Here is a 12,081-nt window from a genome sequence, read left to right as displayed (position 1 = left end):
CTAATACATCGGCAATGACTGACTCTTTCTGTGAAAACCCAACATGTTGTTGGGATTACCCAAACATGGGTTAATTTAACCATCAGTTGGATATTTTTTTACTTTCATGCTGGTTGACCTAGCAGCTGGGTCTTTTTGAATGTAATCGTTAGGTTATTTTTCAGGAGGCGTGGTTTATCAGGGGTGTGGCTTTCAGAAAGCTCTTATTGACAACCTGTGAGAGTAAATGTAGTTGTTGTTCATCATGTTACATTTACATACTGCAAATCAACATTTTCTTTAAAATGTTTAGCATTTTACACATTCTTTTAGAATATAAAGATGATTTATTACCAGAGGTGTTGACTCGAGTCTGACTTGGACTCCACAAGATAGAAAATAAAATCACTTGACTTTGACTCGGAGCTTCAAGACTCGGGCCTCGACTTTGACTTGAGACTGATGACTTGAAACTATCAGGCGAAAGCGGAGAAGGGAGGCGTGCCCTTCTCAAATCGAACAGTAATCTGCGCAACTCTGTCATTTTGTCAACAAAGCAAAATGGTGCATCTTTTCCATAAAATACATGTTGTAATTTTCTAACTTGTTTTCATTGGAAAGGCAGATAAGGCGTTTTTATTAAAAGCAATCCCTTTTGCATGGGAAAACACAGAATCCTAGTAATTACTACACGTGATTAATTACGTCACTTTGTTTAGAGCCAACTTCACTGTGGGTTTTGAACTGGCTCACGCCTGGGATCCAGCCCAGTTCCAAATTGAACGCAATAAACTTTCAGCTGATGCAAAACACGCCTACACGGATTAATCAACCCCCCCCCCCCCCCCCCCCCCCCCCCCCCCCCCCCCCCCCAAGGAGAAGCTTTTGTGGGGTTGCTAGAGTGAAACAATGGGAAAAATATAAACAATTCATACATATTTTAATAGGCTACATACAGAATAGCCTTTGCTTATTTGATCTGCATTGCACCAAATTCTTGTTTAAAAAAAACATCTAATCTGTGCTTCTCAACCAAAAAGTTGCGGTTCTTGACTGTTTACCAGTCATCAGCAATGATGCGCAAAGGCGGGCGCACATATACAGATTAGTGACCAGAAAGCGCTTGTTTAATTTTCTACAATTTTGCATGTCAAAAATAGAGTATCCTACCTAAATTGATATTATCCATTTGCATGCATCTTTGCTACAACAATCAGCTTGGTGTCATAGACTACACTAGACTTAGTATGATGTTTTACGTTTGGTATGGTTAAATAAGACAGATGGTTACTTAAGGCAAAAACTAAAGTAGGGTGGTTGGTCGGGGTGGGTGAGCATATAACACGAACATCTAGCAACCCAAAGGTTGTGATTTAGAATCTCAAAATGGACAACTTTAGCACTTCTTGCAACCCAAAGATTGTGACTTCAACTCTCATTACAGACAACTTTAGCATTTTAGCTAATTAGCAACTCTTCAACTACTTTGCAACTACTTAGCATGTTAGCTAACCCTTCCCTCAACCCTAAACTTATCCTTTTAGCTAACCCATCCCCTAACCCTAGCCATAAACTTTAACCTAACTCCTTAACTTAACCTTAGCTCTAACCCTAAGACCTAACCTAGCTAACCTAGCCACCTAGCTAGAATTCGTAACATATCATACATTTAACAAATTCGCAATATATTGTACATTTTGCAAATTTGTAACCTATTGTACGTGTTGCAATTCAAAACATGATAATACGAATTGTAATTCATAACATATCATACTAAATGGAGTGTTTTGGTTTTACATACAGATTAATACGAAATGCTCTGAGACCAGGTTGCAACAATAGGCTATCTGATGTTTTCATTGATCATTTACATATTTCAGCTAGGCCTAATTTGGGTGTGTTACAATTATATACCTCAGTGGTGGGTACTGGCTATATGTCTAAAGATAGCTGTAACATCACACTACCTTCAATACTTACGGGAGGAAGATGTATCTTTCAGGCAAATTAATTATGATATTTGTGAGGAAGAAAAAGGTGACGGACAGATCGTGCTTTCCATCCGATCCTGCAACCTCCGCTGCATAGAGGTAGGCCATATGATCCTGCTTGCTCTGGACTCCAGAGAAGTGACAATGTGACACGCTATCCCTAGTTGATATTGACTGCAAACATGAATGACTTTCAGATCAAAATGCAGTTGTAAAACACAGTTTATTTCGGTATCTTGTGTTTTGAAAATAAATGTATCACTGTTTATGGCTGTAATGACAGACTCCATTTGCACAGCGTTTATGCACACGTTGTTCGCCCTTTGAGCACGTGTGTGCGCAGGGGTCGGAACCACTCCTTTTTGGGGACTGAGCTAGAACAGATTGCTGATTTGATGTACAGCTATAGGATCTGGTCATATCTCAATAACCCAGCACCAATAACCCACCATCAACAACCCAACTTTGCTCTTTTTAAATAAAACAACCCAACTAAGTGACCCAATGCCTGCAACCCAGCAGTTGTGTGAACCAAACAACCCAGTATTTTTTTTCTGTGCTAGGTTACTTCAGCTGCAACTGAGACTGAAACCCTGAGCCTTGTTTGGGGGTTGTAAAAGAGATCTGACTGATGTGACAGGCTTCCTCGGCCTATTTGCAGTAATGACAGCACAGAGACCGATGAGCATCCCAAATGAATAAACTAGCTACTTTCGTCGATTTAAAGGCACTATATGTGAATCACACCAGGGTCTGTGGCTGCTAGATGGCTGTTGGTGATGTAGCCTAACAGAGTGTGAGTGTTTGTGTAGACGAAGGACTTCTACTAGAGTGAGAATGATCTGGTTTGGGTGTGTGAGTGCTGTCTATTGCATGGTGCGTGAGCCGGTTATGATGAAGTGCAGTAGTTGGTATGCGCACGACGGCACATTGGCCCTGTAAAGTGCATACGAATTGGTCTGGAGAGAGAGGAGCAGACTTCATGGCACAATGCTATTGGACCAAAGTCACCGGTGTAGTCACTGGCCACAATTAGGTGACTCCATACCAAGGTTCCGCCCACACAGGTGCGCTGTGGAAGGGTCTGGAATCGCTGTTGCTTCAGGAAACATTCACCAAATGATTCCGCACGTCACTCACAAACATGTCAAATAGAAATGTATTGAAGCACTGTTTTTCTTCTTCTGGCCATTAATTGAATGATGTTAGAAATGTATCTTGTTATCATGCTGTTATAATTAGGGATGCACGATATATCGCTAAGGAAATCGGAATCAGCCGATATTAGCTAAAAATGCTAATATCGGCATCGGCCCGATGTCTAGTTTAACGGCAATGTGCAAAACCGTTGTCATAGCTATGTAACATAGGTAGATGAGGTAATGACGCCACAACAAATACTACGTTACACATGCAACACAGCAGTCCTAACCTAGCCCACAATGTCTGCTATGTGGATCTATTTTGAAGTTTCAAAGGAAGATAACAAAAAGGCCATATGAAACATTTGTACTGCTATTATTTCCCGAGGAGGGGAGAGGGTGAAATCTTTCAATACCACAAACATAATTGCTCATTTGAAAGTGCATCACCTCCAGACGTTCAGAGACTACTTAGAACAAAAGCAGAAAAATACTAAGGGCACACTTCCAGCAACTAAACAAGTTCAAGTCGAGCAGTCATTCGAAAGAGTAAGAGCATTTCAGCGAGACAACTCAAGCCCTTGACAATCAACCGTTCTCTGTTGTGGATGATGTTGGCTTTCGCCGACTGGACGAGCACCTCGAGCCCCAGTACACTGTATCAAGTAGGCGCTATTTTTCAGATGTTGCCCTACCGAAGTTACACAGAATTGTTGAAATGCACATCCATGAGCTGCTTGCTATGGGTGTTACTGCTATTAGCTTCACAACTGACATTTGGACCAGAGATGTCAGCCCCATGAGCATGCTGAGTCTGACAGCACAGTGGGTCGATGAGGATTTCGTACTGAAGGAAAGCCGTACTGCATGCTCAAGAATGTGCTGGTTCTCATACTGCTGCTGCCATTTCAATGGCATTTGAGAACATGTTTGAAACATGAACACACTCCTAGCACCATTCGAATAACTAACTCAAGAAATAATGCGACTGCAGCAGACGGGATACCCTCGGTCATGGCATTGAAACACCTGCTCTACAAAACTGCTGACAGACAGTGGGGTTAAAACTTGCAAAAGTACTCTAGTAGAAGCTGTGAACAAGCGATCCGGTGTCATTCTCTGAGCCGCTTTACGGAGTCGCCACCTTGCTCGATGCTAGGTACAAGGCCCGCTACTTCAAAGCAGACAAGAAACAGGGTTTACGTGAAATGTTAGACACAGTTGGACAAGATGGAAACGGACACAGTGACAGTGCACACCGAGGAAGAGGACCCACGACAGAAGAGGCCACGGACAGACAGAGCTGAAACTTCACTGCTTGACATGTATGATGAAATCCTGGTTGAGAAGGAAACTACTGAACAAATGAACAACAAAACAGCACAGCAAGTAAGTGAAAGAAATAGGTTTTGATTATGTTTTACTTGTAATGGGGACTTAAATGCCAACAAAATAACTTTTTGGTCTGTGTGTGTGTGTGCGTGTGTGTGTGTGTGTGTGTGTGTGTTTCAACTATTTAACTGTATTAGAATGCTTAAAAGGCAGCTACAATTTTAAATATCGGTTATCGGTATCGGTATTTGTTTTTTTGGGGGGGGGGGGCAAGGAAAATATTGGATATTGGTATCGGCCAAAAATGTCATATCGGTGCATCCCTAGTTTTAATGGATCTATTACAGTGTATCTATCAATTTCAGTTGATTTATATTGGGTCTATTGACATCATGTGTGACTTTATGAGTATTGACATTGCTCTGAAAGAGACCTTAAAAATTAACCTGTATCACACTCTATCTTGGCCTTTGCCACCTTTCAATGTCATAACTGTGTGTTTTGTTAAAGCTTGGCTGCTGCTGGGAACAATCTCTCTGTAGAGACATGCTTTGAGCCGGAGTGGAAACCACAACAAACAAACGCATGACATGTTCTCAGGTGACATCATAGCAATACTCAGGCAACAAGTTGTCCTTCCTGTCCATACATTTTCTGTATGTGTGCATGTTTGTGCACGTGCGCATTAGCATATAAGCTTATCATGTGAGCCCACGTGTGAATGTTGTTTTGTGTATGGTAGGCCCCTCAGTAGGACTATGTCTACATGTCTGTCTACTGCTACAGACAGGAGGCTCATCAAGACCTATCTGAAACCAAAGGGCCAAAGCAAAGCAGTAGTACCATTGACCCACATCACAGCCTCCTCTCCATTCATATGGAGAGAACTCTCTTCTGTTTGCACCCCCCAGCCCCTGGAGGGTTACGCCCACCCTATTTGGCTGACATATGACCTGGCCACACCCTGCAATCAGAACAACACAGGGCCTGAGAAAGGAAGATCACAATAAAGCTGGGAAGAACAGAGGCTCCTTTCACTGATCCTCAGCAACAGCTACAGCGAAACAGAACAGGGCACACACACACACACACACACACACACACACACACAGGAAGAGTGCTGCTGGGTGTGGTGCAGAGTGTGTGTGTGTGAGTCATGTCCATGTGTACATTTGTGTTAGGTTATGTAGATGGGATGGTTCTGAAATAGAGTATGTTCTGCAGACAGTCTGAATTGGGCCTGAGTGCCTCATATTCTGTTCCATCTGTCTCATTCATGCTGCCTTTTGACAGATTAAGTTTGCTCACTGCCCTTTAAATGGTTTCTGGGGGCAGTTTTTTAGGCCTTGGCAGCCAGTTATTTCTGCAAGACATAACTTGTGACTTGATAGAATCTTTCATCTTTGATTTGTTTTATGGTCTATGTTATGAACAAGGTATTGACTGTGTGTGGGGGCGGAGGGATAGAGGGATTTGTTCATCATCCTGACCAGAGGTTCACTTCTTTCTATCACAACATGCACTTTTCATCCAACTGTTGCTTATTTATTCAGTGGTTTACAGTCAGTTATTAACTAGTGATGTGATCCTATCACCAACTCATTCACACAGGCATACAGGAGGCTGCATGCTCACACTTATCCTGGCATGACTGCCTGGGCGACTGCCTGAATGAGTCATGGATCAACCTTTCCATGTCCAGCATCAATGCTGACAGAATTATTACATGATGATTATACCTGTTTGTAGTTTGTTTTTGCACTTTATATGCATTATCAGATAGATTTGTAGGTTAACACACTGAGATGAATGATGGCTAAACCTCCCCTAACTCTAAAGATATGGCTCGAGATGACTCAGTCATCTCAATTCTGAGTTTATGATTTCTGCTAGCATTAAACTCAGAACCACTAGAGAAGCCATACTCAACTGGTGGACAGTGGTCCAAAACGGGGTCAATACGGACCGCAGGTCCCGACTTAAAAAATTGTAGTTATTATAACCAGATTACGTGCCCAGGGGCCTCGACTGCCAGGGGTCCCCCATTTTCTTTTTGTTGAGTCACTCCAGTGTCATATGAACACCCATAAGACATGACAAAATGGGTAGAAATGCAGGAAATTTGCTTTAAAAACGGCAAAATGTTCTCAACTCCCCATGGCAAAATGTGTAGAATTGCAGCAACATTTTCTTTCTGCCAATAAGAGGGGTGTGAACAGTTTGGGGTTGCATGGGTTGTGTGTTGGCGGTTTGTTACTATGCCGATAAATTACAATATTCATCCAAACCTTTGCCACCTTTGCCACTCACAGTGCATTCTGAAAGTATTCAGACTCCTTTACTTTTTACACATTTTGTTAGGTTACAGCCTTTTTCTAAAATGGATTAAAATGGGTACCAAAACATTTCTGCAGTATGGAAGGTCTCCAAGAACACAGTGGCCTCCAAAATTCTTAAATGGAAGAAGTTTGGAACCACCAAGACTCTTCCTAGAGCTGGCCGCATGGCCAAACTAAGCAATCGGGGGAGAAGGGCCGATGGTCACTCTGACAGAGCTCCAGAGTTCTTCTGTGGAGGTGGGAGAACCTTCCAGAAGGACAACCATCTCTGCAGCTCTCCACCAATCAGGCCTTTATGGTAGAGTGGCCAGACAAAATCCACTCCTCAGTAAAAGGCACATGACAGCCCGCTTGGAGTTTGCCAAAAGGAACCTTAAGGACTGTCAGACCATGAGAAACAAGATTCTCTGGTCTGATGAAACCAAGATTGAACTATTTGGCCTGAATGCCAAGCGTCATGTCTGGAGGAAACCTGGCATAGTAGTGGCAGAATCATGCTGTCGGGATGTTTTTCAGCAAAAGATGAATGGAACAGAGTACAGTACAGAGAGATCCTTAATGAAAACCTGCTCTAGAGTGCTCAGGACCTCAGACTGGGGCGAAGGTTCACCCTCCAACAGGACAATGACCCTAAGCACACAGCCAGACAACACAAGAGTGGCTTCAGGACAAGTTGCTGAATGTCCTTGAGTGGCCTAGCCAGAGCCCGAACTTGAACCAGAATGAACATCTCTGGAGAGACCTGAAAATAGCTGTGCAGTGACGTTCCCCTTCCAACCCGACAGCTTGAAAGGATCTGCAGAGACAAATGGGAGAAACTCCCCAAATACAGGTGTGCCAAGCTTGTAGTGTCATACCCTAGAGGACCTCGCTACCAAAAGTGCTTCAACAAAGTACTGAGAAAAGGGTCTGAATACTTATGTAAATGTGATATTTCAGTTTTAAATCTTTTATAAATTTGCAATCATTTCTAAAAAACGTTTTGCTTTGTCATTATGGGGTATTGTGTGTAAATTGATGAGAGAGAAAAAACAACTATTTAATCCATTTTAGAATATTTCTGTAACGTAAGAAAATGTTGAAAAAGTCAAAGGGTGTGAATACTTTCTGAATGCACCGTATAAACTGTGTGTGACCGGACCTTCTCAAATAGTGCTTGAGTACCCATGCGCCAGAGCTTCAATGACACTGCCATAATTCTGTGTATCACAGCGTTTGTGTTGTTAGTGATACTGTATCATAACTCCTAACTCCTATAAATATCCCAGCCTCAGTGCTAACAGTGTGTGTCGTATAATTCTGCTCCCTCCCTGTGTACTGCTGTAATGTAGATGCCTGTATGAGCCCAATGCAGTCTGATTGATGTTGCTACATCAACAGCATTGATTTTTGTCTTGTGTTTCGCCATTTGATGGAAGATGGGAGTAGGCTAGCGAACAGGACTGTGTGTGGTGCAGTGGAGTGAGGCAGCCAGGTAGCGTAATGTTCTCTGGAATTCAGACAAATGTTTTTTCTGCGGTAGCTGAATAATATTGCTCCAGCTTAAAACTTCCCCTCTTGGAGTTAAGTCAAAGTTATAAATAGGTATATATAATAATAATAATAATAATAAGCCATTTAGCAGACACTTTTATCCAAAGCAAACTACTCTCATACATTTTACGTACAGGTGGTCCCAGAAATTGAACCCACTATCCTGCCATTGCTAGGGAGATGCTCTACTAACTGAGCTACAGAGGACCTGACTACGTTGTGGTGGTTCTTCTATGGAAGTCAGAGGACTAGGTACAGGCTTCAACGTTGTCTGAGCAGACCTCAGCACAACCGCTGACTTAGGTTAATTCATTCATTTAATTGATTCCCAGAGAGGATCACTTAGTGATGGTGAAGAGCCAATACTTTGGACCAGACCTTGTTGGTTGGTTCTGCTGACTGGACATCAGTGACCTGAAGCTTATATGCACTTGTTTACGGTTTGTTTGTGTAGATTGTCAATTCACATTGCTAGCTATGGAGGGCTGTGCCATATTGGCCTTATCAGTATATGTCCCTGGTCAGAGATATATGGACTGAGATTGTGTCAAAGGCAAGTGGATTCGAGTGTGAGTGAGCAAGAGGGGGAAGCTCAGGAGTTCGATCCCTGCTGGACAGATCTGCTCAGCCAATGCTGCTTCATCGATACTGTGGCCTGGCTGAATGGATCTGATATCCACAGCTCAGCAGAGTAGTTGGCCCATGTGATGTACTAGGCAGTACGCACTACCCTCTATAGCGCCTTGTGGTCAGAACCCAAGCGGTTGACTTACCAACTAGTGAGGCAGCCAGTCAAGATGCTTTCAAGGGTACAGCTGTATAACTTTTTGAGGATCTGAGGGCCAATGGCAAATCTTTTCAGCCTTCTGAGGGAAGGAGGCGTTGTTGTGCCTTCTTCACGACTGTCTCGGTGTGTGATGACTGGAGGTTGACCGACTATGATTTTTCAACGCTGATACCGATTATTGGAGGACCAAAAATATCCGATAACGATTTAATCGGATGATTTTTATATATATATATATATATATTTGTAATAATGACAATTACAGCAATACTGAATGTGAACACTTATTTTAACTTAATATAATACATAAATACAATCAATTTAGTCTCAAAATGTATGAAACATGTTCAATTTGGTTTAAATAATGCAAACACTGTGTTGGAGAAGAAAGTAAAAGTGCAATATGTGCCATGTAAGAAAGCTAACGTTTCAGTTTCTTGCTCAGAACATGAGAACATATGAAAGCTGGTGGTTCCTTTTAACATGAGTCTTCAATATTACCAGGTAAGAAGTTTTAGGTTGTAGTTATTATAGGAATTATAGGACTATTTCCCTCTATACCATTTGTATTTTATTAACCTTTGACTATTGGATGTTCTTATAGGCACTTTAGTATTGCCAGCCTAATCTCGGGAGTTGAAGTCATAAACAGCGCTGTGCTTCAAGCATTGCGAAAAGCTGCTGGAAAATGCAGGAAAGTGCTGTTTGAATGAATGCTTACGAGCCTGCTGCTGCCTACCACCGCTCAGTCAGACTGCTATATCAAATATCAAATCATAGACTTAATTATATTATAATAAACACACAGAAATACGAGCCTTTGGTCATTAATCTGGTCAAATCCGGAAACTATCATTTCGAAAACAAAACGTTTATTCTTTCAGTGAAATACAGAACCGTTCCGTATTTTATCGAACGGGTGGCAACCCTAAGTCTAAATATTGCTGTTACATTGACATTGCACAACCTTCATAAAAACTCTCTTGGTAAATAGTATGGTCTGCAGCTTATCATGAGATATTCTAATTTAAGCAAGCAAAAACTCAAGACTTCCTTAACATTAGAGATCGTGCACCTGCTGTTTTTAACACATTCCTCCCCGCTTTGTCTTAACCGAGGCTGCCGTCCTGGAAAAACCAGCTAGATGTATATTATCCATGTCCTTGTTCAGCCACGACTCGATGTAACATCGGATATTACAGTTCTTCAGGTCCCGTTGATGGGATAGTCTCGAACGGAGCTTGTCCAGTTTGTTCTCTAGTGACTGTACGTTCGCCAATAGAAGGGAGGGTAGAGGCAGATTATTGGCTCGCCAACGTAGTCTTGTCAGGATGCCGGCTCATATGCCTCTTTTGAGCCGGCGCTTATAATTTGAGTCTTGGGGATTGGGGTCTGGCCCGGAGTAAGCAGAACGTCCAGAGCTGCCAACTCGTTGAAATAGAAAGTATGATCAAAATCAAGGTTAGTGATCGCTGTTCTGATGTCCAAAAACAAATAAAATAGCTATCCACAGCAGCGCCATCTAAAGGCTGTTTGTGTTGAATTCACAGTCGGGAGCATGAGGCTAAAGCCAAGCCCATAATCCTCACACACCCACTCACTTCTGGGCTTGTTATGGTAACATGAGATTATATTAAGTAGCCTACTCTGGTTGTCAACAGACACTTTCAAGACAATAAGATGTACTGAGGTGCCTCTGTCAAATATTACAGTTGTAATATAAAACCAGCTAAACCATAGGCCAATGCAGGCTGTGTCATGATATCTAGATCAGTTGTTCTTACCGTTTAGCTCACACTGATGACTGTATAACGATTGGGTAGGCTATATGAAAGCAATCTTCTAATATGGAGGAATCCTCTGTTTTGGTATATGCAGTGGACAGAATAGCTAAGATATCTCTCACAGGGAGAATGGTTTATTTGAATTTGATAAGGCGACATCATATTGATGATAAGGTCTCAGTGTGTGACAACGTCTTCCTGAAGGTTCTCCTCAGGTAGGACACAGGGAAAGAGTAGTACTGATTTGAATGGAGGCTAATTGAATGTGGATTGTGGAACTGCACCACCAGTGGATTAAGCACCAGGAGTGTTTTAGGTAGGGCTCTGGGTATTCATGTCTAGAGTCCAGACTGGGCTCGTCTACACTGGGCTTGAAGTGATGTTGAGTTGATTTAGACATGATTATTTTGAGCATTTTAACAGGGGTTCTTTAGCTTATATATCTTTATACTCGATATTAATGATGGTTAACTGTGGGTAAGTAGGTTAACCCATTTTGGTTGCTGATTATAAGGATCCACAGATTACTGCCAAATCCACAAAACAAGGATGACCCATATTTGGTAGAACCAGCGGCTAGCCTATCCATTTAATCCACATTAAGGCCTAATGATTAGGCCTGGCACTGGCACCATGTTCTCCTCAGGATTTGGTGGTGGATTTTGAAAAATGTTTTGATGTAGTGTAGTTGCGGCTTACTAAGATCAGACAGGCTTCTGGTCCTGTAAAACTACTGGAGTGATGAGACGCATGGATCATCATACATGGGTATATAAGATGTTGTACTGGAGGGTAACCTACATTCAATCAATTTGCCTCTCATAACATATCTGAGCTGCAGTCCAGTTCCAGCCAGGGCCGGGCAGCCAGGCCACCGAGGGAAGATAGAGGCATTAGGGCATGTAATTCTGTGTTCACATTCACTCACAGAGGATGCCAGAGCCAGTGAGGGTGAAGACTCAAGAAATAGCTCTCACCTGCCCTCTGCTGGTGGTTAAATGTGAAGCGGTGAGAGAGGAAAAAGAGGTGTTATTGTGTTCATGTAGTTGACCATCCTCCTCTCTTTTATAAGCGTGGCCCCATATCTGATCATGAGAGTTTCTGATATTCTGAGAAGAGCTGCAAATAGAATAAGCCTAAGGCTTGTGTGTGAGAGAAATAACAAGAGATGTTGTGCCTCATACATTGTGTGAT

The 12,081-nt window shown here is 42.3% G+C and overlaps 1 protein-coding gene across 2 annotated transcripts in view; it reads left to right on the top strand.

Annotated features, from left to right (window-relative positions):
* The window catches only part of srpk2 (SRSF protein kinase 2), a 103,009-nt gene that overhangs the window by 857 nt on the left and 90,071 nt on the right, over nt 1-12,081 (top strand). The window lies entirely within an intron of this gene.

Source organism: Oncorhynchus mykiss, chromosome 30, assembly GCF_013265735.2.
Source record: "Oncorhynchus mykiss isolate Arlee chromosome 30, USDA_OmykA_1.1, whole genome shotgun sequence".
Lineage (NCBI taxonomy): Eukaryota > Metazoa > Chordata > Actinopteri > Salmoniformes > Salmonidae > Oncorhynchus > Oncorhynchus mykiss.
Note: the sequence above shows the minus strand (reverse complement) of the source record. Positions and strands in the feature narration are given on the sequence as shown.